We start from the raw sequence: 14,507 nt of genomic DNA, 5'->3' as shown, positions 1-14,507 counted from the left end.
ATATTCTTTACATAGATAAAAGCTGATTGCAATTTCATGTACAAAGTACAAATGGCATGGTTAAGAGTTGGCAATGATCTAATCTTGTACAGTAGTAAACAAGCAGCAATGATTTCCAATAATGAACAAATTGAGTATTTAAGGGAAGGAGAAAAAAAAGGGGGTTATAGATCATACTTTGGTAACAAAGGGAAAGTGGAGGGAAAAATAATAACAAAAAAGAAAAAGAAGATAAAATAGGATTTCACATGTTAAAAAATAATACTAATAATAATAAAAGGGTAAACTGAAAGAAAAAATAAAATAAAATCCCCTCAACTTTCATTTTGTTTTTATACAAAACCCCTTATACTATTCAAAAAAATATATGCAGATACCCCTCCCAGTTGAGGATAATGACGAAAAATTGTCAATTTTGGACCTGAAATCTTCATATACTACCCTTCTTTATTCATCAAAAATGACTTTGGATCATTTTTAGATCCATGAATCGACCTATAAACGGTTATCCATATTAGGAGAGATATATATCCTAATATTTTTGTCATTTTAAAACCAATGTTTTTTAATTTTCATTTTTTGAAGAGTAAAATGGTATATTAGATATATATGTTAACAACACTTTAACGGATTGAATATAAGTTGTAACTTTCAAATAGTTGACGGGATTACCTACGGCTTGTGCAAAGCAGGGAAAAATGAGGAGAACTTTTACATAACCCAATAATAATAATAATAATGGCAAATATCTTCAACAAGGATCCTCTCCATTAGGGGCGGAGCCAGAAATTTGTTTCAGGGGGCGTCATATTATATTTTTTTCAAGCGAATAGTGATGCAAAACGATAAATCAAAAAATAGAACTGCAATAATGGTGGAATAATAGCATTTAATAATTTGAAAAATAATTATTTAAAAAAAATGGAAACATAAAATACTAGTCTTAAGAGTCCGTTTAGGAACAAATTTAATTACCAAACTTTGAAGAGAAAAAAAAAAAAAAAAAAAAGTTTGAATACAGGAATGCAACTTTTTTGTTTTTTAAGAGAATATAAAAAAGAAGAAGAAGAAGAAGAAGAAGAAGAAGAAGTGGAGGAGGAGTAAGAATGAAAAGAAAGGAAAATTTAAAGATATTTTTAAAAAATAATTATTTCAGTGGGTATTTTTGTAAAATTTTATAAATTATAGGCCTATTTGCAATAAAAATTAATTGGCACAAGGGTAAATAATTATTTCACGGGGCATTTTTCACTTTTTTATAAATTATTGGCCTGTGTGTAATAAAAATTAATGGCCATTTTCTAGAAAAAAATTATTTTAGGGGGGGCATTTTGAAAACTTTTTTATAAATCATAAGCCATTTGTAATTAAAACTAATGGACCAGCATGGGCCCGGGGGGGGGGGGGGGGGGCATGGGGCCCCCCTGGGCCTATGCTAGCTCCGCCCCTACTCCCCATAGAGGGAAGGGAACACTGGAGAAGACCCGTCATCTCCAGTGAGTTGTAGACTCGTCGGTGAACAAGAACTCCAAGTTGTCAAGACCCACTCCAAATAATCCCATAAGAACTCCAAGTTGTTATGACCAGCAACTAGCCCAAATAATCCCACATATTTTGGAAGGTTGCAAAACTCTATCAGTAGCACTACTCTTCTAGTCCAAAGGACTAGACTGAGAATTGGATAATATAGTCAGTAGTCGTAGTGGAATCTTTCTTTTTTTCATAGGTATTGGGGTTGGTGTTTAGTGACTGAAATCTTACTAGAAGACAGGGGATGATAGAATGACAACAATAAACCAGAGAAATTTGATTGATACACTCTGGAACAAACGGCGTATGGGTCGAATGAACGACTCTTCCTCAAATTGCTCCTTGTGATGCAACGGATGTGGATCTATTGAGTGGAAAGGCTGGGCTTGGATGGGCATGACGTTACCAAAATCCATCTTTCTAAAGCTTCGAACATAAGCTTCCATTCTTTCCGGTGAAGCTCTAAGTACCGAAACCCAGTTCACTTCGGCGTGTTCTCCCAAGCGACGACAAAGCAATGGTGAGCTCCTAGTGTGGGCGAAACCAAACTCAATTCGTGGTTAAGGCTTTTAAGCCTTACTAATCAATTCATGTCGACGAAACCAGTTCACGTCGGCAAAACCAAACTCAGTTTGTTGTAGCTTGCTTGCCCTTGATTTAAGGCTTTTAAGCCTTATTGACCATTTGTGGTTTGAGAGACTTGGTGTCTTCCTATTCCTATTACAACTTGTGAACCATTTTCCTCCATTGGTATTCCTCTTTCTCACTCACTATGGAGTAAAAGTCTGTCCATGCATATTAAATTGTAGGGTAAAGTACAGAGACACCTTGAGGTTTGGTGTAAGGCCATCCAAAGGAAAGTTTGCTTATTTTTGGACAGTCACACCCCTTTGTGAAATTTGTAATTCAAATAAAGCCTTTAAACATGTGAAAAGTCCACTTTCACTATTTTATTTATTTTAATTATAAAATATCAAAATACTTAAATGACCAAATTACCCTTTTCATACATATATATATATATATATATATATATATATATATATATATATAATATACACAAAAACAATCATAGTAACCACAACCCCCAACCTCGACCTCGCCGGAGCTCTGCCACCGCCACCTCTGTACTTGCTAAACCCAAATGGAACTTACTCGAACCAAGCAATACCCAACACAACCACCATCATTTCTATACTTGCTAAAGCCAACCCAACCACCATCATCACAAACCCAAACCCAGTTCTCAATTACATTGAAAAAAAAAAAAACCCTTCTCAAACCCACCACCAAAGCTGCAACAAACCTCAATCGCCATACCTCAACCACCATCACCTACGACGACCTCAAACACAACACCAACAAATCCACTGCTTTAAGCTCCAATCAACCGTCACTTCCAATTAAAACGTCCCTTCTCTTTCCTTTTCTCTCGCTATAGTTGCAACCACCGCTTCAAGCCGATGAACCCTTGTCTTCACGGACGCGAAATTTCATACGCTAATGACATGATATTGTCCGGCGAGAACATTGACTTCGCTATGATGATGTTCCTTGGTGGCATGCGTCGTCACCACCACCATGACAATGGGTTCCAGCACCACCACATGAGAATGATAATGAGGTGGAGGCGGCGGAATCCGTCTGTCCCGACATTGATTCCGGTACCCCCACTCCTGTTATCGAAGAACAATCAATTAGTTTCACTAAAGGGATTCTATTGGCATCCCTTCTACGTCCCGCTCTGTGCCTTTTTCCTCCAACTTGCATTTCATTTCAAAGTCTTTTTCTTTACAAGAACAGTCCCCAATTTTTTCAATGTACATACAGAGAGAAAATGAAAAAGGGTTCTTTACACAGGCGGGTTCGGGTTCGGGTTAGAGATGGGTTTGGGTTTAATTCAAAGGTATTTAAGTCAATTAAAATGTTAATTTTATATGAAAGGGTAATAAGGTCAATTTACCATCTTCAGGGTCTTTTTGTTCATTTTTCAAACTTGAAGGAGTGTCATTGTCTAAAAATAAGCAAATTTTCCTCTACATGGCATTTACCCAAACCTGAGGGGGTGTCTCTGTACTTTACCCTAAATTGTATAATGCATATGTAGTTAATCAGTTGCCAAATCATTGCCATGACTATAAATCTTTGCATTTTCATGGTCAAATGGATATGTACAAATTAAATTCTTTGAAATTTGAAGGAATCCATACAAGTCAAACCATAGTCCACTGAAAAATGGTCATTTTGCTACTACACAAACTTTTAAATCATTCTATCAAATACATTTTTGTAGTCTAAAAACCACTTGGAAAGAAAACACACACACACACACACACAAAGAAGAAGAAGAAGAATAAGAAGTAAGGTTTGGTTGGGACATTTTTGGAAGAGTAAAAGGGTAAAATGGTTATTATATTAATTGATGGGTATTTTCGCACAAATTGAAAAGAATAGAGTTAATTTTTTGCACACTTTTTTAAATAGGGGGTAAAAGTGCTATGAAAAGTATACTTCCGATGTGTTTTTTGCACTTACCCTTTATCTCATTGTTGTTAAACCAAACACAAGAAATCCTCCCCTGCCTTCTTATCTACTTTCCTCAATCCAAACACACTCTAAGATATGTTTAGCCTCCTTTCCTGTACTTAATGCTTTTCTACTCGCTTTTGACAATTTAATTGGATTCGGACCGGATTAGGTCTGATCCAATCCGAATCCGATAATCATTTCAGTCGATCCGATCTAATAATCCGACAGATATTTTGTAAGTTAATCCGAATCTAATTTATTAATAAATGGATATTTGATCTGATAATCCGATCCGATCCGATAAAAATGTAGTTTTTTTACAATTAATATATATATATATATATATATATAAATTAATGTCAAAAGGGAATTTAAAAAAAAAAAAAAAAAAAAAAACGATGATTATAAGAAAAAGATATAAAACAAATAATAAGTAAAATATGAAAGGAAAAGAAAAAAAAAATTTATTCTCTCTTTGTTAATGAATAAAAAGTATGATATAATTGGTATGTATATTAGAAGATTTATTAGTATGTGACTGAGAACATCACACTATTATACATATAACATTATGATTTTTTTTTTTTTTTTTTTTTTTTTTTTTTTTTTTTTTTTTTTTTGGGGGTTACCTCTAATACAAATGTGATATGAGTGTGTGTGTGTATATATATATATATTTATTGATAAATAATTATTTATATATAAAAATTTATTCGGATCGGATCGGATCTGATCGAATCAGCATAATCCATATCCGATTTGTTAGGCTAACAGATTATCGAATTCGGATTATAATCGGGTTATAATCGGATCTGATTCGAATCAGGATCCGTTTCATTGACAGGTCTACTCACAACAATTAAATTATGCGTTAACGAACAAATAAAACATGGATTCCCTTTTACGCGTTAACGAACAAATAGAACATGGATTCCATTTTATAAAATTATTTATTTTTATATATTTTACAAAATAGTTCGTAAATGTAATTTAGTCAACTTAATGTTTAAATTTGTTAGAAGGACTTATTTGTACCAAATTAAAACTTTAGGGATATTTTTTGTACGTGAGGAGTGTGATATGCTTGTTAAGAATACTTTAAGAGTATTTTTTGCACTTGACCCGTTTTACTTAGGTATAATCAGTGACGGACCTGGAAAATTTTGTGAAGGGGGGACAGTTTTTTAAAATATGGAGGCAAATTTATATAGTGGGTTCATTTTTGTAATTTCAATGGAGTTTTCTTCATAAATTTTTAAAATTCAAAGTGTAAAATGAAAAAAAAAAAAAAAAAAAAAAAAAAAAAAAAAAAAAATCTAGTGGGGCGAATTGTAATATTAGTGGGGGCATATTAAAAAAAATCTCAAAAATTTGAAGCATAAATTGCCAGAAAAATAATCCAACAGGGGCGAATTATAATTATAGTTGGAGTATCTTCATAAATTCTAAAATATTTAAGTATAAAATAAAAATATAAAAAATCCAGTGGGGCCCCACTGGTCTTAGTCCGTGCCTAGGATTTGTTAGACCATTGTTTTTTTTTGAAAAAAAAAAAAAAAAAAAAAAAAAAAACCTGCTTTATGAATTGGTCAGTCCTGGTGATCATTGCTTACAACTAACTTTTTAAGAACCCTACCATACTCAACGTTTTTCTACACGTTCCATTTGTTTTATTCTTTTATTTTTCATTCAATTTTGAAAATTCTTTTAGTATGCTAAAGTCAGTGACTTGTCACTTTATAAGTCAAAGTCATCTACATTGACCACTCACTTGCAAAAATAACATGAGATATAATTTTTGTAATTTGGTTAATTTCAATATTGTTTGTAATTTTTAAATTATCATATCAAAATTGAGATTGGCTTCGAAATTGAAAAGTTATTCAAGATTGATAAACTATGATCAGCCAAAAAAGGTATGAATAACACTTTAAAAATGTAATTGTGATTGTACCTGAGGAATTAAGCAGTTTTTTTTCCTGTTGAGATTGTACCAGACCATGCATTTTTTTTATTGGTGCTGAACTTGAATGGCAATCTACTCATCCCCACAATCTTCTTTCCACAACCAAGCATTTAAAAATCTTTTTTTGAAGAAGAAGAAGAAGAAGACTATAAAATATATGATTTGTCACCTCTTTTCATTATCGTCTTTTCTATTATTTGAACCAACATTTTGGATTGTAGACACCAAAAGAAAAGATGGACTCATATAGTGCAGAGAAGATAAGAGAACCAAAACCAGCCTCCACAATTACAGCAACCAAGCGAAGGCACCTCTTTTATTAGAACTTGCTTCAATGGGCTTAATGCCTTATCAGGTCTCTCTCTCTCTATATGTGTGTGTGTATATATAGCTGTCTGTATGTGTGTTTTCTCGATGCATTCACCATCATTTCCTACACCATATCATTCAAGGAGTTAAATTTATCTCCCAAATAGTGGCATCCCTTGTCGTTTAGGGAAGAGATTGTTGGCACTTGTCTTATAACTGTGTAAACACGTTTTGAAAATCATGAATACGGAGAGTATGCAAAACGGAAAGTATCAATACATACAATCACATTTATGACTTTGGCTATTGTAAATGCACTAAAAGAGGACTAATGTTTCATACTTTGTTTTCTCAGGTGTTGGGATATTGTCAATTCCATATGCACTCTCTCAGGGAGGGTGGCTGAGCTTGATTATACTTTTCGTGGTAGCAATTCTCTATTTCTACACAGGACTACTCCTACGACGATGCATGGATGCACATCCGCTGATCAAAACTTATCCGGACGTAGGCGAGCTGGCCTTCAGGGGTAAAGGAAGAGCCATGGTGTCCACTTTCATGTATCTTGAGCTCTTTTTGGTTGCAGTTGAGTTTCTGATATTGGAAGGGGACAATTTGAATAAGCTGTTCCCCAACACCAACTTTCACATTGCTGGCCTCAAGTTCGGAGGCAAACAAGGCTTTGTTCTGCTCACTGCCCTAGTCATATTGCCAACAACATGGTTAAGGAGTTTGGGTTTGCTGGCTTATGTATCGACCGGCGGGGTTTTGGCCTCCATTGTTCTGGTTGGTTCTGTTTTCTGTGCTGGTGCAGTTGATCATGGTGTGGGGTTTCATGAGAGAGGAGAGCTTGTGAATTGAAGAGGAATGCCTATAACCATGAGCTTGTTTACCTTTTGTTATTGTGGTCATGCAGTCTTCCCCACACTAAGCAATTCCATGAAAGATAGGAGCCAGTTTCCTAAGGTAAGAAATAGTACCCCAAGTATTCAAGTTTTTGGTTTTTCCCTTGAAGCCTAAGCAAACTCATGCACTACATTTTTTTCTTATGATCGTTGTCGTCATCGTCTTCATCATCATTTTTGCCTTAATCCCATATAAATGGGGTCAACCACATGAATTCCCTCTCCAATTTTTTCTATTGCATGTCATTTCTCCTATTATGTTTAACCTTTTAAAGTCATTTTTAATAACCTCATTGCAGTTTATTTTTGGACATCCTCTTCATCTCTTACCTTCTATTACAACTAGTTTTTCTAGCTTCATCAGAGCGTCGCTAGGTCTCCGTTATATGTGTTCAGACCATCTAAGCCTACTCTTTCGAAATTCTTACTAATCAACCCTACACATAATATTTTGTGTCTAAGGAAAACTTACTCTCAACCTCCCCTTTATTCACTTAGGCTAGTGCTCATCATTAAGTATTCAAGTTAAAGATGTTGATTAGTGTATTTTTTTTCATGGTTTTACCTTTTCTCATATAACATCAATTCTTATTCATGTCAAATTGATTGGAAATGAGAAATAAATCAAGATAGGGAAAGCAAATAAAATGTAAGAACAAATAAAAGTGACAAGTTGCATGTTGAACTTGAGGGTAATGCAGTATTTGGAAAGGGTTACACCAAAATTACCTTTAGTTGATTGTAAATCAAGATGTGACACTTGCCTTGCAAAGTACAAAAATGACATCCAAATAGTTGGGAGAACACGTTGTCAAGTTGAATTACCAAATAATAATTATGCATTTATTAATCTGTCATGTGATTATCTCTAACCAGATAAGAGGGTTAGAACCTCAAATTTTGATTTAAAGGGACTTTTTAAAAAAGAAAAAAATAAAATAAAATAAAATAAAATAAATTGAAGAAGAGAGTTAAGAACGAAATAATTAAGAATTCACATATAACAAAAATTGCACATCACACAAAACGAAAGATTTATCATAGTTCAACTTATAATTACGTCTACAATAAAGATTGATGGAGAGTTTGAATTTTGACCATGTGAAAAAGAAAGGAATTTAAAAGTCTCTCAAAACCCTAATCCCAATAGATCCTTTGTTTCTTTCACTCTCAGTCTCGGTTTTTAGTGTTCTCAATCATAATACTTTTATATTTCAGTTACCATAGAGACTAAAATCTGTGTCCAAGACCGGCAACACAAAAACTTGTCAATTTTGTTTTTTCATAAGCAAAACTGGCCTAAAGCCCGTTTTACCCTTCTTAGTAATTCCATGAAAGGCTAACAATTAGTGTACTATTATTATAAAGAATTTTGGTTGGATATGATGATTACCTTTCTCATTGTATTCACTTTCATTGCAGGTTCTACTTGTGCGCTTTGTTCTAAGCACCATCAGCTATGGATCAATGGCAGTTAAAGGCTACCTAATGTATGGAGAAAATTTGATGTCTCAAGTGACACTAAATCTCCCTACAAGAAACATAAGCTCCAAAATAGCAATATACACCACATTAATCAACCCCATCACCAAATATGCCATAATTGTATCTCCAATTGCCACAGCTCTTGAGGCCACATTTCCTTTCAAAACCAGCAGATCCATCAGTCTCCTCATCAGAACAGTTCTGTTGATCAGCACTGTTATTGTGGCGCCGTTCCCTTTTTCGGCTATGTGATGGTGTTTATTGGAGCATTTCTGAGCGTTAGTGTCTCGATTTTGTTCCCCTGCCTTTGCTACCTGAAGATCAACAAAGGTTCTTTGAGTTTCGGATCAGAGGTGATGCTTATTGTGGCAATTCTGGTCATGGGAGTTTTTGTTTGCGTCTTAGGTACATATGCTTCTGTAAAAAACATTATAAACCATATCAGACCAACTTGAATCATGACAGTTCACCATAGACTGCCAGTATATAATAAAATCAGTAACTTGCACATGTTTTTTGCTTGAACATGATGTTAAAACTGATAAGAACATGTACTACGCTTGATTTTTAGCCACAAGGCCAAGAAAGAAAAAAAAAGTCAAATTCTAGGAACAGGGTAAATTAGTGTAATGTATGTATTTTTTAGATTAACCTGGGGTGGCTCCCAAATCAAATTGTTTGTATTCAGTGCAAGTCGAACCTCAAATCTAATGCTTTATGGGGCACCAGGGCCAAGTGACCTTGCCACTGGCAAACCACCCCTTGGGATTGTAACGTGCTTTGTTTTCCTTTGAAGCTCACCTGGGGAAAAAGTTGTGTCCTTAACTCCAAACACTGCTTAAATGGAGACACAAATTGGCCAAGATACAACTCAGTGGACTCAGCCATTGTTCCATTTCAGTTTGTGTAGTTTAAATCCAGTCCTTAATTTTCAAGAAAATATTCTTTACATAGATAAAAGTTGATTGCAATTTCATGTACAAAGTATAAATGGCATGGTTGATGGTTAAGAGTTGGATGATCTAATCTAGTAGTAAACAAGCAGCAATGATTTCCAATAAAAGGGGGTTATAGATCATATTTTGGTAACAAAGGGAAAGTGAAGGGAAAAAAAATAACAAAAGAGAAAAAGAAGATAAAATAGGAATTCACTTGTTAAATAATAATAATAATAATAATAGGGTAAACTGAAAAAAAAAAAAAAAAAAAAAAAAAAGCCCTCAACTTTCATGATTTTGTAGAAAACTTCCCTAAACTTTTGTTTTTATACAAAACCCCTTATACTATTAAAAATATATATATGCAGATACCCCTCCCATTTGAGGATAGTGATGATAAATTGACAATTTTGGACCTGAAATCTTCATATACTACCCTTCTTTATTCATCAAAAATGACTTTGGATCATTTTTAGATCCATGAATCAACCTATAAACGGTTAGCCAGGTACGACGTCGATTCAGGTCGCCGTGGAATCCTGCATCAACAGTTGGTGCAGTCTGTGGTACCGGCCGATCTAGTACTAACTTGATCGTTGGAGGCTCTTAGCCCAATACCACACTGGTGCCCTCCCGATCATCCATTTTCTCCTTTCTTTTCTAAGTACGACGTCGCTTCAGGTTGCTGCGGAATCCTACATCAACAGTTAGTACCGTCTGTGGGAAAAAAAGAAGAAAAAGGATGATCGGGAGGGCACCGGTGTAGTACCGGCCTAGGGACTTGTGTCGTACCTTTTCTATTGACCCGAAAGCCCCCTTTATAGAGGTGTCAAGTTGCATTAAAATAGGAGTGTTACACCTCTTACTTTTCCAACATGGAGGGGGAACGTATGCTCATCTTTATCCAAGGAACGTATGCTCATCTTTATCCAAGACACTTGGAGTTTATCTTGATTTATAGACTTGTATGACGGTCAAACTTCCTGGGTGAAGACTCCTAATCAGTGTTGATAGAATCATTATCACCGACTCGCCGTTGTCTTCTTGAGGAAGATGATCGGAAATGGGAGGTTAGCGAAAGGGAGGACAACGATTTTCTTCCTTCTTCGAATACATTACTGTACAAATCTGAATCTCTTCGATTTTTTATTTTATTTATCAATATTTTTTTTTGTATGTTGTTAAATATGTAGGTGAGCTTGAGCCAAGCCCGAGCTTGCCAAAATTTTGACGAGCCGAACTTGAGCTTGGCTTGAACAAAGCTCGCCCAAGCTCAAGCCGAGCCCGAACAAGGTAAGCACGGCTTGGCTATACTCATTTGCAGCCCTACTTGTTGTGCACTATTGCTTGAAGCAATGGTACTTCCAAGAGCAAGAAGCTGAATTAAGACCTGCGAATTGTCGAACTGAGCAAGTTTATACTGAAGGAAGGGTTTGTGTCCAGGCTACCCTTCTATCATCCATCATAGATAGGACTAACACTAGTTAATGACCATTTTCCTACAACAAATGAGAAATATCAATAGTGAGTCAGACTTTTGAATAGATTCTTGATAACATCACAAAATCTGGATCATATTTGCTAAGATGGGCCAGAAATGGAGAGAAATTTAACCATCTACGTTTTAAGCTCCTACCTTTTCTATAAAATTCCAATATTCACACAAACTTCTTGTGATAATCCAGTCTCAACTGAGTGATAAATGTCATATCCAAAGCAGATAAACATGTTCAATTTGAGGTCATCACTATTTGATACTGAGATTGTGAAGAGAAGTCCGCTTAAAGAGGAACTATTGGGCTCTCAATGTAGAGCAGAAGTTTCATTGCAAACTAGAACTCAGAAAAGGCCCTAAAGAAAAAAAATATATGCGTATGTAGAAGAAATCAAGAATGGAATAAACTACACGTAAACATGTGAACATCAGGATATTTCAGTGAGAAGACAAGACCAACAATAATATTGGCATACTTTCTGAATTTCACTACCGCAAGCTGAATATTTGAAACATTTTATAAACAAACGTTTTAATACCACTAAGTGAACACAAATAATTTGGTGGGAAAACAGTAAAGCTTACCTGACCAAAATGAAGCAAGCTGTGACTGTAGAGATTGTAAGTGATATTCCCATATTTAACTATATGAGAGAATTCAGGGGGCACTGGCTCACTTGAAATGAAGGTCACCTGAAATAACAGTTATTTCAATCATTCACATTGACAATCACATGTCTTATGCTTTCCAACAGTATTAACCACACAAAATTGTTTTAAATCATTTCAAAATAAATAAACACTGAAATGGAAAAATTACAATGATTTATTGGTTGAGGTACCACATTTCTATCAGCATGCAAAACTTTAGCTCTTTAACTGGTTCTCAAGGTGAAAGCACCAATTAAAAAGCACTCCACCCAGTAGACTGCTTTTAACAGCATCCAATATCTTGAGATGGTGTTCATCTACTTCAGGAAGAAGTGAAACATAGAGCTCCGACTATTCTAAGTGCAGAATGAACAATGTCGTTCTCCAAAATTGAGTATCCTTGGAGATCTTCCATATGTTCCATGAGAAATTGCTGTACAAAAGTTTAGGCCAATAATTTATTCCAGATATGCATCCTACCAGAATATGTTACACTGGTCCATGTCCATGTCTCATGTAATATGATCCACATTTTTCACAAATACAATCCACCAACAAAAAGGGAAAAGGAAATTGAACCTGAGCAGAGGCCCCACCAAGTTCAATAATCCCGGTTGTTTGATGAGGATCCTGCCCAAGAGTGCCAAGGCAATAATTTGCAACAACCCAAGCATAAATCCCTTCATCAGAACCTAAAATAATCAAAATGCCTAACATTAAGCTTGTAGATTGTGTAGTATTAAATCAAATTACAATGAACCAAGGGATCTTATGAAAAAAATTCAAGTGGTTCAAACTACCACAGAGAGAGTAATCACCGGAAGGCTATCAACCAAAACTAAACAAATGGCAACACACCAATAGATAAAAGTACAAATTGAAATACTTGTGACCGTATGTGTTTCTACATTTGTGAGCACAAAAAAGATGTAAAGAGTATCCATGCATGTGTTGGACATGTGGCTAAAAAGTCCAAAATGCTATATGGGTAGAACTATCAACTATTATCATATGGCGCAGGCCATATCCTCACCTTAACATGCCACTCTCAAATAAAATGGGAAAAACAAATCAAGGTTGTTAAAATCGGGATTCTACCTAGAATTGTTTTGGGCTCCGTAGAATAGGAATAGTAGAATTGGATCAAGAATCTTACTATTCTCCCAACTAGTAAAAAAACAGTTCAAACTAACTTCTAAAATACTATCTAAGTACAAAGTTACTAACTACTAAGCTAATTTAGCTAATTACTAACTTACATGAAAGAACTGTTTTTTATTTTTTATTTTCCAATCATTGTATTCCAATCATCATATTCATCCGAAAAAAGAACACTTGAACAGAACAGAAGCAAGATGTGTTCTAATAAAGGAGTGCACAGACTTGATTGTCGTAATTACAAGTAAAACATTGCAATACAGAAGTTTGGTTTGATTTGAGGGAGTTAATCTGGGTGGATAACAGACCCTTCAGAACAACAACAAAAAAAAAAAAAACAGAGAACAGATTCAGTCATTCAACAGATGCAGAACAAAAAAAAAATTTATTTGAACAAAAAAATGAAGTAAGGAACAAATTTCAATCATCATATTCAGAAAAATGAACAAATTTCAGAAACTAAAAAAGTACACCTTTTGAGTTTGAGTGATGTGAGAAGTCCGTCGAAGAGAGTGTCAAACTGTCAACCAAATCGATGTCGAAGAGCCAGCAAATGAGTTTGAGTGCCTAATTGAAGCTATCCATGTCGATTGAAGTCTGTCGAGGAGACAGCGATGTCGAACAGAAGCCAACTTGTGGAGAAGAGATGACTTGTCGAGGAGCCAGCGATATCGAGACTCGAGAGAAGAGTAGAAGAGAGCTACGGGTGGTGTGACTTGTGTCGCGATGTGTCTAAGACGAGAGAGGAGTAGAAGAGAGACGAGAGCTACGGGTTGTGTTGGGAGGCAGAAAAGTAGGGCTTCGGATTTGAGTTGTAATGCTATATTGCTGTTTTGGGCCGTGGGCCTTTGTTTTTTAAGAAGCCCAACCATAAAAAAAAAAAAGTGAACAGGGCCATAAATTTAGCCTAAGAAAGGAATAAGTCAAAATCGGGCTAAGTCGCTAGAATCGTGCGATTCAAGTCCCAATTCTACCGATTCTGAGGCGATTCGCGATTTGGATCGATTCTGTGGCTGGGACTGTAGAAGTTTGCGATTTGGATCGATTTTGTGGCTGGGATCGTAGAAGTTTGCGATTTGGATCGATTCTGTGGCTAGGATCATAGAGTCGTGCGATTCTCGTAGAATCACAATTTTGAAAACCTTAGAAAAAATTTGCATGACATCCATCATACAAATTACATATCCTATCATTGTCTCTCCTTGTTTTAGTGACCTTCTAAAATCAATTTAAGTTAGCACAAGCATCTAAAACCTCCCTCAATTTGGATATAAAAGGAAAACAATTTGAAAAAAAGGAAAAAAAAAAAAAAAAAATACAATGCGACTCCGATTCCTATCTATAAGGGTTCTTTTTTTAATAATATAATAAACAAACGTATAATGGAGATATCAAGGGTACAAATGTGAAGAAAACAAAGAAGATGCTTGGTGAAGGAGGAGAAGAAGACCAATCTTTAAGATTAAAATGGAGGTAGGGCAGATATACAATACTTATGACAGCTCTTTTCTGGCTTGGCATTCTTTCTTGCGATAGTGCTA

General features: G+C 35.2%; 1 long non-coding RNA gene and 1 pseudogene across 1 annotated transcript; one reads left to right on the top strand and one right to left on the bottom strand.

Annotated features, from left to right (window-relative positions):
* Positions 1 to 6,574: 6,574 nt before the first annotated feature.
* On the top strand, positions 6,575 to 9,227 carry LOC132296163 (amino acid transporter AVT1I-like; annotated as a pseudogene).
* Positions 9,228 to 9,261: 34 nt separating this feature from the next.
* On the bottom strand, positions 9,262 to 13,740 carry LOC132294850 (uncharacterized). The gene is made up of 4 exons (XR_009478223.1): positions 13,440 to 13,740; positions 12,000 to 12,500; positions 11,743 to 11,850; positions 9,262 to 11,161 (listed from the first exon to the last, which is right to left on the bottom strand). It is a non-coding gene; the product is annotated as an uncharacterized LOC132294850 (long non-coding RNA).
* Positions 13,741 to 14,507: the final 767 nt, after the last annotated feature.

This window comes from Cornus florida, unplaced genomic scaffold (assembly GCF_030987335.1).
Source record: "Cornus florida cultivar Cherokee Brave unplaced genomic scaffold, ASM3098733v1 CherokeeBrave_3.0.0_Hap2_Chr02, whole genome shotgun sequence".
In the NCBI taxonomy this organism is placed as follows: domain Eukaryota; kingdom Viridiplantae; phylum Streptophyta; class Magnoliopsida; order Cornales; family Cornaceae; genus Cornus; species Cornus florida.
Note: the sequence above shows the minus strand (reverse complement) of the source record. Positions and strands in the feature narration are given on the sequence as shown.